The sequence below is a fragment of the Suncus etruscus genome, chromosome 13 (assembly GCF_024139225.1).
Source record: "Suncus etruscus isolate mSunEtr1 chromosome 13, mSunEtr1.pri.cur, whole genome shotgun sequence".
Taxonomy (NCBI): Eukaryota; Metazoa; Chordata; class Mammalia; order Eulipotyphla; family Soricidae; genus Suncus; species Suncus etruscus.
In genome coordinates this window covers 86,681,148-86,693,565 of record NC_064860.1, presented here as the reverse complement: position 1 = coordinate 86,693,565, position 12,418 = coordinate 86,681,148, and the positions used below count along the sequence as shown (strand labels likewise).

Genomic DNA, 12,418 nt, shown 5'->3' with positions numbered 1-12,418 from the left:
TTTTCTAAGTCAAATATTCCCTTTAGTTGAGCTGTGTGTAGCTATAAGGCAAAATGTGTAGTGAAATTTAATCTAAGTCTAAATTTTTATGCTTCTGAGGACAAATCAAGTACACATTTTTTCACATTTCTTATGGATAAAAAATAAATTATTTTTCTAACAGACAGATAAGCTTTCTTATTGGACAATAAAAATTGGATGGGCTGCTTTCTTCTTTTATCATTAGCAGTAGGAAATAATATTAATGGCACATTTCTAAAATATTTCCACCCCTTCTAACTCTTTTGTTAATAAGCTTTTGGTTTTACTGTTATTATTATTTATAAAAAAATTTAAGTTGTGGAAATGCATATGGGTAACATTTTTAATCTTGGACAGAAAATAAGTGAGAAAGAGTACTGTGTCTAAATTGCAATATACATTCTATATGTTTATTGTTCTGTGTTAAAATTTATGGTTAATTAAACAACATCTTATTTAGGTGGGATGTTTCTAGCCTTTTTTTCTCCAAATAGCTTTATCTGAATCAATGTGTTGAACATTATGAATATCATATACCATTGTGAACTGGTGGGAAGAATCTTATATAAAAAGTCTATGTTTATATATGGAACGAGGGACCAGAGCAATAATACAGTGGTTATAGTACTTGCCTTGCTTGCAACTAATCAGGGTTCTATCCCCAACATCACATCACTCCATCCAGGAGTTATTCCATAGTTCAGAACTAGGAGTAACCCCTGACCACTGTCAATTATGATAAAAAAAAGCCATGAAATGATATTCATATTTCTAAAAATCATGCACAGACATGCATTTACAAATGTATGATTCAAAACTTTTCCTCTAAAGAGCCATAAAAACACAGTTATAGGTGTGCGAAAACAGGAATAAGAGACAGATATCAAATATTTGTAATATTATTTATCTATGTATTTATACTGTCTTTGTATTTCTATGTATAACTGTACTTATTTTATTAAAATAAAATATATTATCAACACAATAACAATGAAGACAGAGTTGCTTGTTTTCTTTGAAAATTTGTATTTTCCTTTATTTTGGTAGGTTTATTTAGTTAAAGAAAGAGATGCTCAAAAATTATTCATATATGTCACTTGTATCAAGCTCAAAGAAAACAGAAAGGATGAGTTGTAGAATAAAAAAGGCTGAGAAGAGATTTAGTGGGGGACAGAGCATAGTCTTTAAACTCGGATATAGCTGCATAGAGCCATTTTGAACTGGAATTTTGGGGTTTACTTTACTTAAATAACATTATTGAATCAGTGTGAATTAACAAATTATAAAGTTATTCATAATTGAGTTTCAGATACACAATGGTACAACACTAATCCTTTTACCTGCATCCATTTCCCTCCACTTTCTTCCATCAATATCCCAACTTTGCCTTCTGCTCTATCCTGCTTCTATGGCAAGCACTCCCCCACCGCCACCTCCCACACAAATTTTAGGTATTGTTGTTTAAAATAATACTTCTTGTAGAGTATAACATATGTCATTTCATCTCCTTTCATCACTAATTCCTGGTCTAGAAAGATCACCACTTGTATCTTTAAAAAAGTGTTCTCTTTATGGGTCCAGAAAGATAGCATAGCAGTAGGGTGATTGCTTTGCGTGCAGCCAACCCGCAAGGGATCCAGTTCAATTCTGGCACTCCATATGTCCCCCAGCCTGCCCTGGGGTGATTTCTGAGTGCAGAGCCAGGAGTGACCCCTGAGGACCACTGGGCCTGGCCCAAAAACCAACCAATTAATCAGTAAGTAAAGCTTTAAAAAAATGAATGAAACAGTGGTTTCTTTCTTAACCTAATCTACCTAATCACAATACAGAGTAGCAAGCTTCCTATTAAGGATAAGCTCTCCTGCAGTTTTTTTGTTTGGTTTTGTTGTTGGTGGTGGGGTTTTTTTGTTTGTTTGTTTGGTTGGTTGTTTTTTGTCTTTAGAATTTTGTTATTTTCTTGTTATGTTCTTTATAACGTGCATATGGGTGAGTTTATTCCAAGTCAGTCTCTCTGAGGCATTTCATTAATCAAGATTCTTCCCAGATGCATCCATGCATCAACAAATTACAGGAATCCATTTTTCCTTACACTCTAGTATTGTGTATTCTCTTTTTCATTCAGTCATCTATTTGGGGCACTTTGGTTGTGTTTGATTTTAACTATTTATTGTACATAGTGCTGAATGGGGCCCTGAGTATATTCCCTGTAGTAGAATTTCTTCTTTTTTTTTTTTAGACTATCATGTATAAACTATTTTGGTTTAAGATATTCCATAACTGTAAGAAATAGTAATATAAGAACTAATGACATACAGCAAATCCAAGATATTTAGTGTCATATGTGAGTTTATGTTGTAAATATTCATTATTTCTTGACCATTATATGCATTAAGACATCAAATTCATAAATAGGTAGTACTGTTCAGAAAGAAATCTGGAACTGCAATGTTTCTAATATTCTTCTTTGGATGAAAATTTTCTTTTTTTACTTAATGTATTTACATTTTATATTTAAATTTACATTTATAGCATTTACAGTTTCAGACATGTTATGAGGCAATTAATTATTAGAATAAAAATAGTGATTATTTGTTTAGGGGAAAAATGAATTTATTTTTTTGTCCCCCAATTCACAATACAGACCAGGTAAAGGACCTGGTTTGAGGTGTATAAAGGGTGCATTTACTGTACCTCCTCTTTCTATACAGTCAGTGTAAAGCCTGTGGTAAGAATTGGGAGGCCTTTTCTTTTCTTTTTGATTTTTGTAATATATAAATATAAAAAAATCCTTCACCAGTGCAGCATTCCCATAACCAGTATCCCAAGTGTCCTTCCTCCCCACCCCACACCGGCCTGTACTCTAGACAGGCTTTCTTGGTCTTATGGGAGCTCAATTCATAGATATTTTTTGTTGAATGTCTACTTGCTATTGTTTTTTGTTTGTTTGTTTTTATGAATACTTGTATTCGAACCACTTTTTGATCAGTTAGAATGGTTTTCTTTTTGCTTTTGTTTTTGTTTTTATGGGTCACACCCAGCAGCGCTCTGGGGTTACTCCTGGCTTTGCGCTCAGGTATCACTCCTCGCAAGCTTGGGGGACCATATAGGATGCCGGGATTCGAACCACCATCATTTCTGAATCAGCTGCTTGGAAGGCAAAAGCCCTACCGCTGCTGTGCTATCTCTCCAGCCCCCTAGAATGTTTTTTCTTGGGGCTGTAGTGATAGCACAGAAGGTAGGGTGTTTGCCTTGCACACAGTCAATCTGGGATTCAATCCCTAGCATCCAAAATGATCCCCTGAGCCTGCCAGGAGTGATTTCTGATTGCAGAGCCAGGAGTGACCCCTGAGAGCTTGCAGGGTATGGTCCAACCCCCGCAATTTTTTTTCTTGTAAAGTTCTACCATTACTTTATATTTCTTGATTACTAGCACCATATTGGATGTATTGTGGGCAAATAACTTCTCCAAGTCTGGAGGCTGTCTTTCTATTCTAGTCATAATGTACTTTGAGGTACTGAAGCTTCTTAATTTAATGTAGTATTACTTGCGTATTTTTTGCTTCCACTTGCCTGGTTAATGCTTTAACATTCTATAAAATGAAAACTACATAACAGTACTTAAAAAAATAAAAGAGGACACAAGGAAATAAAAACATCCCTTGCTCACAGATTGGGAGGATTAACATTAACATAGCAATACTCCAACATAGCAATACACCTCATGGCATTATACTGATTCAATGCATTTCATGTAAGAATACCCATGATATTTTCAAAGAGACAGATCAAACATTCTTGAAATTTATGTTACAATATCCCTCCCACCTCTGGAATCACCAAATCAGTCCTAGTATAGAAGATGGGAGATATAAGTTTCCCCAACTGCAAACAATGCAACAAAGAGGTAATAAAATAAACAGCTTAGTACTGGACTGAAGACAGACTCTCAGATCAATGAAATAGGATTGAATATCCAAAGGCAGACCCTCAGGTATATGATCAGTTAATCTTTGATAAAAGAGGAAAGAATATGAAGTGGAGCAGGGCCAAAGTGACAGCACAGAGGATATGCTTATGTTGCATGGGGCTAACCCAGGGTCCATCTGTAGATTTCATATTGTCCCCAAAAATCTTTCAGGAGTGATCACTGAGCATAGAGACAGGAGTAACCCTGATCATTGCCAGATATAGCCCCAAACTATAAAGGCTATAAACAAATATGAGTAATGAAAGGCTCTTTAATAATTGGTGCTGGTAAAAATGGTTAGCCACATGCAAAAAAAATTACCTCAGATTCCTTTCTAAAATCATTCACAAAAGTTAGTTAAAAATATATTAAAGATATGAACCCATAAGTTCATAGACCTAACTCCCATTATTAATGGGCATTTTGAATTTTTTTTTTGAGGGGGGAAGTTTGGGCCACATCCAGCTGCACTCAGGGGTAACTTCTGGCTCTGCACTCAGAAAATTGCTTCTGGCATACTCAGGGGATTTTATGGGATGCAAGGGAACCTGGCTCAGTCATATGCAAAGTAAACAAACATCCTACACACTGTGCTATTATTCCAGCACAGAATTTTGAATTTTAATACAGACTTTATGGTACAAATTTGTCAATTTGTATGTAGAATAATTCACAGCAGTTGATATGCTAGGTCAAAATAAAATAAACTTTATAGACTTTGATATGGCTAAATTGAAATCAAATTTTTTACTATTTCAATATCATTTAAGTGCTAGAATCATTTTTTAATATTAGGTAAAATGTAGACGTATTATACAACTATGAAATCTAACTTAATGTGATGTAGCATTTTATTTTTTTTAAATCTTAGGTTATATTTTGCCTAAGTTCAAATTTCAACTTGCTGAAGTCAAAAACTACAGCTCACTGTTTTGTCCCTTTCCCCAACATCAGAAGTGTTTTCATCTCTCAAAAGCAGCTAGGACATGAAGACGACAATGGAGACCCAACTGATCTTCAGAGCAACACATAGGATGCCTTGAGGAGAGCCAAATAGAACAGAAGCAAGGCCCTGTGCCAAAACTTCTACTCGGCAGGAAGTGCATTAGGATGCTTTCCAGCTGCAGAGGAAATGTTAGAAACCACAAATGGTTAAAAGGAAATAGTCTGCCAAAGGAAGACTGTGTGTTGCAGGATGTGTGGCTAAAGAATTGCTCTAGCTCTTTGTTGTTGTTATTTAATATGGTGCATATGAATTTTCTTTTCACTAAAGTTTACTGCAGAAAATTGGGGAGCGCAATGCTAGATAGATATTGATTTCACCTATTGTGCTGATTCTGCAGCACCTTGTCTTGCTGGTAACTTCCTCCTGAAAACACCATTGAAGGGTCAATGAGCTGTAAAATGAATACCTTTACCTTCCAAAATAATATTTCATAGATGTCTATTGCTAAAAATGCATGCAGTATTTCAAGGGCATAGATTTATTATTAAATGCTCTTAGAAAAAGGCCTATACTATTCGTAAAGAAAAAAATTAATCTAAAGGGCAAATACAAACAAAGATTAATGGATTCATCAGTTCAAAATCTATATAATGAGGAAAGGAGCAAACTAACATTACTCTGAAGATTCCGCACTTTGTAAAATGAACATCAGTATGTTGTGACCTTAACTGGATGTTATCAGAAACGAAATACAGAATATCTATAACAATAGATTTTATTTGTGAAAGCTGCAGTTGGCAAAGCTCTTTCACCTACCTTAACTTGCAAGTTATGTCAATGACATTGTTAGTTTTGTAAAATTAGTGTTAAATTTGATTCACCAAAGTTACCTCAAGTCTCTTTGTGAAAGGTCAGAATATAAAATTCAATAACCAATTTTGAGATTTGAAAATTTAGAGGTTAAATATATTACATAAAGTCATACAAGTTATAAAGGAAACAAGACCTACATTTCTTCAGACATCAAGGGCAGAACAACTAAATCTTTCTTTAGATATATTCTCTCTTCAAGGAGAGTAATTGTTTTTTCCTATCTTGTGAGAATTTTCTTCTCCTCATACAGAATGATGGCATTGTAAGTGGAGAGCCATTCTCTACAATAAGACTTTTCCTTAGACAGACCAGTGTAAATATATTGACTGTCATTTATGTTATTTTGTTATTAAGGTATGTTGTCTTTAGTACATTAAAAATATTACTTTCAATTTAAAAAGAATAAAGCGTATACAAAAAAGGTAAAATTGAATCCAAACAAAGGTAGACAGATGAAATTTTAAAATAGATATTAGCCTGTAATGAATTCATGGCTCTAAGATTGAGAACATCTAATATAGATTTTAAAAAGTATAAATTTCTATATACAACTTGAATTCATTTTTATTATGTGCATAAAATATGAGCAAAATGTTTTGCTACAATGAAAATCAGTGTTATTGATAAAAGTGGGTATAATTTTTAGTTATGACATAGGCCATTATTTTTTTCAATTAAATCACTGTTAGTGGCAGTTTAAAATCACTGTTAGAGACAGTTTTAAAGTTGTTTATAGATGAGTTTTGGCCATTTTTCAAATGTTCGTTTCCTATCACCAATTTCCCCAGTTACCCTTTCATTTTCTCACCCTATTCCCCAGTCTGCCTCTATGACAGACAACTCTCTCTCTTTCTCTCTCTCTCTCTCTCTCTCTCTCTCTCTCTCTCTCTCTCTCTCACTGTGTCTCTCTCTCAATATGCCCCCTCTCTCAATATTTCTTTTTTTTTCTCTTCCTTTTTTTTTATAATTTATGGCAGTTAATTTTGCAGCACTGTTATTGAAAGTGTATCATGTTTATCAGTTTACTTCCTTTCAATTCCTAGTTTTTTTCCAGAATGAAAATTTCCAACTATTGTTGTCACAGTGACCCCTCTCTCTTTAAATATACTTCCCACTCATATCTATATACTGAAGTTATTGGTGATACTGTTTTTCAATCCCACAGATGAGTGCAATCTTTCTATATCTTTCCCTCTCCTTCTGAGTCATTTTACTCACCATGATACTTTTATCTATATTCATATAAGCAAATTTAATGACTTCATTTCTCTTAACATCTATATAGTATTCTACTGTGTAGATATCCAGGGTTTCTTTATCCTTCTATTCTTGGTTCTTGTATTAGAGTCTGTTCTTGTATTAAAGCTTGAAGTTGGAATAGTTATGTCTCCTATGTACTATTTTTCAAGTGTTGCTTTAGCTATTTATGATGGCTTATTGTTCCATATGAAGTTCAGAAATGTTTGATCTATTTCTTTTAATAACTCTATGGATCTCCTCATGGGAATTTTACTGAATATGTACAATGCTTTGGGAAGTATAACCATTTAATAATGTTCTCATCCCTAACCATGATCAGGGTATGTGTTTCCATTTTCTGTGTCCTTTTATTTCTTTAAACAATCTTTTGTAGTTTTTTTGTATAGATATTAACTTTTCTGAATACCACCAAGTTTTAGGCACTCACTACTCAAACCAATTTCAGTCCAATAGCTCAATTTCCAGTCTGATCTCTCCTTTCCATAAGCATGACTGTGGACATGCTTTCATGCTCCCTTTTGAACTCAGATGCTCTGGAAACTTGCTCTGAGTTAACCTGGAGTGAAAGTGAGGAAGACTTTTATAGGAACCATCAAATAGCACCGGTAGTGCTAAATTTTAGGGCCATTCATACCATCTCCAGGAGTAATTGAATATAAAATGTGAAATTACTTTATGAGCTTTCTTCCTCTGACTCATTCCACTCAGCATAATAGTTTCTATGTCCATCTATGTATAGGAAAATGTCATGATTTCGTTTTTCCTAAAAGCTGCATAATATTCCACTGTGTATATGTACCACACCTTCTTTAGCCACTCATCTGTTGTCAACCATCTTAATTGTTTCCAGATTCTGGCTATTGTAAATAGAGTTGCAATGAACATGGCCATGCAGAGGGCATTTTTTGTTTTTTGTTTGTTTGTTTGTTTGTTTTTTAATTTTTAATAGAGTGACACAGAGATAGACACAGAATAATCTCTCATCTGTGGGATTATTTAAAAAAAATAAAAGACATTATTGTAATAAAACCCAGGGACAATAGAGATGAGGGCTTGAAGGACTGGCCCATGATATGAAGCTTACCACAAAGATTGGTGAGTTCAGTTAGAGAAATAATAACACTAACAACTATAATGACAATGGTAGTGAGTGAGAGAAATAGAATGCCTGTCTCGAAGACAGGCAGGGGGTGGGGAAGGGAGGAGATGGGGGGCACTGGTGGTGAGAATGTTGCATTGGTGAAGGGGGGATATTCCTTTTTATAACTGAAACCCAACTACAAACATGTTTGTAATCATGGTGCTTAAATGAATATGTTATTAAAAACGTATGTTAACAAAAAAAATTACTTTATGAGATGATTGTTCTTTTTAACTACATGTAGTAGAGAGTGATGGTGAAGGCTCCGGTGTCACAGACCTAGGTTTAAACTTTGAATCTATGCTGACAAGGGAGCCTAGAAAATACAACTTTTCTGAACCAGTTTTCTCAGGCATATGATGAGACAGGACAATTTCTCCAATAGTTATAAGAGTTAAAGAGAAAAGCTACAGGAATCAAGTCTAGCTCCCAGCTTAGTGTGGCTGTTGCCGTTGCTATCATGAGCACTGATTATCCATATTTCAGAGAGGAAAAACACAATGGCCAAAGCTTATTAAAGTATATTCCCATAAAAATAGGGGCCAGAGAGATAGCAAAGGTGGTAGGGCCTTTGCCTTGCATATAGAAGGACAGTGGTTCAAATCCCGGCATCCCGTATGGTCCCATGAGCCTGCCAGGAGCGATTTCTGAGCATAGACCCAGGAGTGACTCCTGAGCGCTGCCCAGTGTGACCCAAAAAAACCAAAAATAAATAAATAAAAAGGATATTCCCATGATTCCTTTCAGTGAATTTCCATGCCCTCATAGTCACATGTGGCTTGTACACATAATGAACAGGAATCTTAAAAAATTAAATAAACATAAAATAAAATAAAATAAAATAAATGGGAACCCTGGTGAACCAGACCAGTGAAGTGATCTCTCTACAGTATTTTTGTTAAGATGATTCTGAAGTACCTAACATTCTGAGGTACTATTGTGAATGGCACTTCTATAACATTTTGTTCTCTTTCATTATCTGTATATTAAAAAGTCATGGACTTTCAAATGTTAATTTTGGTTTTTGACACTGTAATGTAAAACTACATTTTTTTCAAGAAGCTTTCTTTTATAGTCTATAGGATTTCCTAAATATAGTAGTAACATATATCTACTAACAATGAGAACTTGAAATCTTCCCTTCCTATCTGGATGCACTTGCTATATTTTCTTGCCTTGTTGCAAAGGCACATACTTCCAGGAATACATTGAATAAAATTAATAAAAATGAAAAAATAAAGGGAAAGCTTTTTTTTTATCATTTTTTAATATGGGCTTGTGTTAAGTGGTTTTGATTATATAAAATAAAAAAGTTTCTTCAAGTCCCATTTTTTGAGAGTTTTTAACATTAATCAGTGCTGGATAGATTTCAAATGCTTTTTCTGAATATATTGATATTTGGCTTTTTGGACCCCACACAGTGATGATCAGGGGTTACTCTTAGCTCTGAGCTCAGAAATCGCTGCTGGCAGGCTCAGGGAATAATATGGGATGCTGGAGATCAAACCCGGTCTGTCTTGGGTAGGCCAAGAGCAAGACAAATGCCCTACAGCTATTCTATCATTCTGGCCCCAATTTCTCTTTTATTTATATGGTATATTGTGTAGCCTGATTTGCATAGATTAATCCATTTTTTTGCATCAGTGAGACAAATCCTACTTGGTCATGGTGAAAGATCTTTTTGATACATTGGGTGGATTCTAATTGCTAGTATTTTGCTGGGCATATTTGCATTAATGCTCACCAAGGATATTGACCTGTAATTCGTTTTTGGTGGTGTCTCTACTTTTGATAAGAGGGTGATGTAATTTTTATAGAAACTGAAAGTGTTTTTGTTTCTTAAATTTTGTAGAAAATCCGAAAGTTAAAAGGTTTGAAAAAATCACAAGTGAACTCATCTGGCCTTAGATTTTGTTCCTGAAAAGTTTTGGTTACCATTTCAAATTTCTCAGTTGTGATAGGTCTGTTCAGGTATTCCAACTCTACTTATTCAATTTTGGGAAGTTATAGGAGTCCAAGAATTTATTCCTTTCTTCTAGATTCTCTCATTTCATGGCATATATGATCTCAAAGTTATTTCAATTGATTTTTGAAATCTCTATGGTGTCTGTTGTTGTTTTCCTGTTTTGTATCTGATTTGGTTTATCAGAATTTTCTTTGTCTCTTTATTTTGAGTCTTACTATTTGTTTATCAAGCTTATTTTTATTAAAAAATTCTTAGTTTCATTGATCTTTTGGTTTGTTTTTATTTGCATTTTATTATTTATGCTCTAAGTTTTATTATTTTCTTCCTCCTCTCTACTTTGGCTCATATTTTTGGGTAATTTTCAAAATTCCTAAATTATGCCTTCAAATGATTTATGTGAGCCCTTCCTTTCTAATGAATACTTGCAGAGCTATGGACTTTCCTCTTATCATGCTTTTTCTGTGTTCCACAAGTTGAGTAGCTCATATCTTTATTCTTATTTGTTTTCAGGATTGTTTTTAATATGGAACACTTCACAAATTTGCTTGTCATCCTTGGGCAGGGGCCATTTTAATCTTTTCCATACCATTCCAATTTTAGTATATATGCTGCCGAAGCGAGCACTCCAGAAATTTTTTGATTTAGTCCCTGTTGTTTATTAAAGAGCTATTTATCTTTCTGTTGTTTGATTTTTTTTCTAATTTCTGCTAGTTATTAACATATATTGTCAGTGTTTTAAGGTAGTTGATATGACCTTTACCCTCTTAAATTTGTGGGATATGTTCTTGTCACAAGACTAGATTAGCATGTGGTCTAATCCTGAGAATGTCCAATATGCACTAGAAAATGGTGCATATTTGGATTTTGAGAGATGAATAGTAAATACATATGTATATTATGATATATGGATATATTATATATATTATATTATATATTAATATATATTATATATTATATATTGTATATTATATATTTGAATAGGATATATATTAAGATATGTGTGCATATATGTGCATATTATAATATATGTATATTCTAAGCCCCTCTCTTCCAGTTATTCCTTCCAAGCAAGGAATTTCTTACTGAATTTTAGTTTAGTTGAGTTATCACAAGATGACAAATTGGGGTTGAAGTCTTCTACTACTATTGTGTTGCTGGTAATGTCTTACTTTTCAAATCTATTTATAATTATTTTAAGTATTTTGCTGGTTCTTCATTAGGAGCACATATGTTTTAGGAGTGTGAGGTCTTCATGCTGAACATGTTCCTTGATCATTTCTAATTGAATATCACTTTCCCTTATAATATTTTTTAGCATGAAGTCTATGTTATTGTACTAGTATGAACACCCCAGCCATTTTTAGAGCTGTTTGCTGGAAGAATTATCTTCTCACTTTTGGCTTTAAATCTGTTTGCTCTGACTGTTCAAAAGTGTTTCTTGTAAGCAGTAGATTGTTTTGTTTAATTTTCTAAACCACCCTGCCATGCTGTGTCTCTGAATTGGCATGATGAAGGAGATTATTACCGAGTAGTTTTGTGCCATCATTCTTTAAAAGTTTTGAGGTGCTGTTGTTTTTTCTTGTATTAAAATAGCTCCTTTAGTTATTTTCTTAAAAGTGGTTTTGAGTGCATGAATTCCCTAAGATTTGCTTATTCGTGGGCTATGTATCTTTCCTTCAAATCAGTAAATTCATTGTGTAAAACTTTCTTGGTCAGGTGTTCATTAATTTTTTTCACAATATTCCACCACTGTCTTCAGGCCTGGATGGTTTCCTTTGGTAAATCTACTGTAAAATTTAAGGATCCACCTTTGTATGTAATTTCCTTTTTGATCTTTCTGCCTTCAGTATCATATCTCTATCAATTATGTTATCTCTATCTATCATTTTCTTTATTCTGATTAGAATGTATTGCCTTCCACTATCAAATAATCTTGTCAGAGACCCCCTGAGAAGTCTTCCCCTAGCATGGATGACTGACCAAGATTTCTGATATTGAAAGGCAATATTTCTAATGCTCACTAAATATGAACCTTCTACTATTCAATCAAAATCTTGTCAGAAGGCCCACTGAGAAGCCTTCCCTCAGCATGTATGGCTGTCCAAGATTTCTAATAGTGAAGGTAAAAGAGAAATCTCATCAGAAGGCCCACTGAGAAGTTTTCTCTCAGTCTGGATGGCTGATCAAGATTTCTTTTAGTGAAACTGCCGTTCTGCATGCTTAATAACAAACATTTACTTGGCC

General features: G+C 34.0%; 2 non-coding genes across 2 annotated transcripts; both read right to left on the bottom strand.

Annotated features, from left to right (window-relative positions):
* Nucleotides 1-2,637: 2,637 nt before the first annotated feature.
* On the bottom strand, nucleotides 2,638-2,763 carry LOC126026376 (small nucleolar RNA SNORA51). Its single transcript, XR_007501666.1, has one exon. It is a non-coding gene; the product is annotated as a small nucleolar RNA SNORA51 (small nucleolar RNA).
* A 7,928-nt stretch (nucleotides 2,764-10,691) lies between these two features.
* On the bottom strand, nucleotides 10,692-10,798 carry LOC126026869 (U6 spliceosomal RNA). The gene has a single exon (XR_007502075.1). It is a non-coding gene; the product is annotated as a U6 spliceosomal RNA (small nuclear RNA).
* Nucleotides 10,799-12,418: the final 1,620 nt, after the last annotated feature.